This window comes from Adiantum capillus-veneris, chromosome 13 (genome assembly GCF_014529385.1).
Source record: "Adiantum capillus-veneris isolate H3 chromosome 13, ASM1452938v2, whole genome shotgun sequence".
NCBI classification, from domain to species: Eukaryota; Viridiplantae; Streptophyta; class Polypodiopsida; order Polypodiales; family Pteridaceae; genus Adiantum; species Adiantum capillus-veneris.
In genome coordinates this window covers 81,085,528-81,089,095 of record NC_140943.1, presented here as the reverse complement: position 1 = coordinate 81,089,095, position 3,568 = coordinate 81,085,528, and the positions used below count along the sequence as shown (strand labels likewise).

General features: G+C 39.6%; 1 long non-coding RNA gene across 1 annotated transcript; it reads right to left on the bottom strand.

Moving 5' to 3' along the window:
- Positions 1 to 1,166: 1,166 nt before the first annotated feature.
- LOC147444331 (uncharacterized) lies at positions 1,167 to 2,964 on the bottom strand. Its single transcript, XR_015190113.1, has 3 exons — positions 2,442 to 2,964; positions 1,466 to 1,559; positions 1,167 to 1,395 (listed from the first exon to the last, which is right to left on the bottom strand). It is a non-coding gene; the product is annotated as an uncharacterized LOC147444331 (long non-coding RNA).
- Between the last annotated feature and the right edge of the window lie 604 nt (positions 2,965 to 3,568).

The following is a 3,568-nucleotide window of genomic DNA, read 5'->3' as shown; positions in this document are numbered from 1 at the left end:
GTCGCAGTCGTCCACAAGAACTTCATGACAAATTCCCTAATGAGTTTCCGACGTGGAGAAATCATTTTCATGAAGGAAATATCTTTCCCATCATGAAATTCATGTATTTCTTATGAGAGATTCTTTATTCCCATATAATAATATGTAATTGTTCCATTTGGGGAATTTTTTTCCTTATGATAATAAATATCCAAGGTGAAAATATAACTTTTCTAACATGTTTTTTTTTCACCTTCATCAATCAAAAATATCCTCATTACCACATGGAAATTTTTGAGGGAGATTTTTTCCCACATAGAAATAATAGAATGGAGAATCGGATTTCCAAATGAAAATTTTTGAGATTTTTTTTCCATGTAGAAATACTGGCACTCCTATTTGTAATAAATGTGATCAAGTTTAGAAATAATGTAGAATAATAACACAGAGCTAAGCTTTTAGACATGATAATTTATGAAAAACAATTAGATACTAAAAATTTTGGTGTTATTAATCGTAGAGCTACATTACAAACAAAAAAATAAGCTACAATATCTCTCTCTCGTACACACCCCCACGCCCACATGTGCGTGCATAGATTCTCTATTTAGTAGAAATCTTTGAGTTCAAGGCCAGCCGAATAGATTTTCTAGGTAGCTTTAGATTGTTTCTATAATGCTATAGACTACTAGTTCTTTTAAGGAGAAATATAATTGGTATTATAGCACTATGGCTTCCATAATGGTGTTGAATATGGTATTCAAGACAATCATGTGGTAATTTTATTCCATAATTAATAGTATGTGTGTGATACATGTTATATAAATGGATTGCTTCCAGGGTGACTACACTTTTTAAGAGTGACTATAGTGTATAGTTTGGAAGGTTATTATCATTGCTTACCACATGCAAGTAGCATAGTAACATTGTGAAATAGATGTTTGGATGTTTGCCTACTTCACTCTCTCGTATTACACAAAGATTGCATGTTCTACCTCTTAACACAAGCAAGAAGATTGTTTTCAAAGTATAAGAAGATTATTTTAAAGTACATTTTACCTCTTCATTTCTCACGATACATATTGTCGATTGCCACATAAAAATTTAGAGTGACAATATGACAACTATAAGAGAGCTTCACAACAACTCAAAGTTGACCAGTAATACATAATGGACAATTGCCAAATGCCATTTGAAGCAATTTCAATTAACTTTCAAATAGCTTGAGTCATCAAATACAAGCTTTCATCGACAGTTTTTAAAAGAGATTTGAATTCTTGAACAAAGACTTTACGCATCTACATATAATTGAAATCCTTATTTCTTTCAATCTCAATAAAATAATTTGAAAATTGAAAATAAGTCCCATCGATCCATATGTGATGCATCGTATCACCCGTCCATGCTTTTAGATACCTACAAAACAGGTCACACATTAGTAAAAGACTTTTCGTGAATCACTTACATAGTATTTCACAAGACTTACTTAGTTGGTTCCAGGTATCAACCAACTGTGGCACATGGCCAGTGATGTCTGCTTATGTTTTCTGGCGATCTTCTTGGTGCCATCCCTTCTGCATCTAAGATATGCACGAGGAATCACATTTACCTCCTCTGAGTTACTTAGTAGAGACATAGAAATCCCCCCTATGAACACCTCCCCGATCTCTAGATATTGCAAAATGTCGTGCGAGATAACTGAGTATGATAATCAAGTTTTTGTCACTAATGAGAGAGAGAAAGAAGCTTGATGAACATCTTCTAGATGCAAATTAGGCCTAGAGACTAGACAACATACATGTGTGTGTTCTCAGAGGGAGTTGCCATCGTGGTGAGACGGCTTATACGAGCCAAGTTTACAATAGGAAGCCATCAAGTCAAACAGAGGAGCCGGCATGCCATGGATGAGAGGAGGGGAGAGCTTCCCAGTGTGTGAGAGGGGTGGCCAACATATAGGATGTGAAGGGTACCTAGGAAGATTTCTATAACGAGTTACATGCCCGTTGACTGTAGATAACCCCACTAGGAAGAAAATTTGCGTTGTGTACGTAGTCCAAGAGGGGGCACAGAAAACTCATGCTTACATCAAGTTGTTAGTGAGCCACTCTTTTAGAAGCATGGGCAACTTTGTTTAACTAATAAAAATCAAGTCCGAAATCAGTTACAATTTAAAAGAGAGATAAAATGCTAAGCCAAAGGTAGATGGATTACATGCTTACAGATAAAAGCCATGTATAACTCATTCAAGCAACCTACAAGAAAGCTTTTTTTATTCGATAATTAAGCCCATCTACTCATGCGAGTAGGGCATTTGGGACTAAGCTACACTAAAACAAGGCTTCTTCATGCACTGTTAATTTCAGAATCGGGAGCATAGTGAGATTAAGGAGATTGATCAATAAGTGCCACATCTAAATCATCCCAACAATAGAGATAACCAGAGGAGAGATAATGATATGCACCTCGTCGATTTCAGAGAACTCCGAGGGGCTTAATGCTTACAGTCGGAGGAATGCGACAGGCAATGTCTTCTTCAAGAGGTCGAATCGAAGCCTCCACAACTGATTTGGGCAACCTTCTCGCCATGGACCATGCAAGCGTTCAGTGACAGAAAGAACGTAGACGACGTTGTCCCACACAACCTGCACGGGGATTCCTCTGCAATAACAGCGGCCTGGCTGCTATACTGGCTCAGCTGAAACAAGCTGAAAGAGGGCGGCAGGTGTCGGCAGCTCCTTCACATGAGCTCACATGAGCTGGGATTTTGATAGACAGGGAGAGAGCTGCTCCAAGCGTTAATTGCAGCTCCTACACATGAGCTGGGACGAGAGTTTGAGAGAGAGAGAGCATTAAAAGTGATGACGGTCTGCAGGGTGCAGCTAGTGTACCGCCTCACCTACGAGAAATCCAAGCGATAGCGGCCTGCAGGGTGCTAGTGTACCGCGCCCTCACCTACGATAAATACAAGCGATGGCGGCTTGGCTATCTGTGCCGCAGGAGAGAGAGAGAGAGAGAGAGAGAGAGAGAGAGAGAGAGAGAGTGTGTGTGCGCTGCTGGCCATTTGGGCGGGACCTGCTGGCGAGTGGGTCCGTTCATGGCAGCGAAAATTCAGTATTCATTACAGCACGACTTTGGTGGCAGCTAGCAGCCTAGCACCATGTGGAGCCTCCGAGTCAAGGGCTAGAAAAATACATTTTTCTTAACCAAACATAATAAGGAGATTCTCCTGGTTTTCAGGTCAAAATTTGCGGCCAACTACACTACTACCCAAGGCTAGAAAAATACATTTTTACTAACCCAAGGAAATAAGGAAAAACTTGAAATTCTCCTGGTTTTTAGGTCAAAATTTGAAGCTTTTGCCAGTGATTACCTGTGTAAATTTCCCGGTTTATATCAAGGCAAGTTCAAAATGTAATCGGGATTTTAGTATTTCAACCGATTAAGATACATTGGACCCCGATTTTTTTTCTAACATTGCTACTACCTCTTGACCTTATATGTATATGCTAAGAGCCCCGTCATGCCAAGCGCATGGATGGCCTTGAGCCCCTACAAGCGCCCAACTTTGGAGTCCCATGAATTGGTTGCA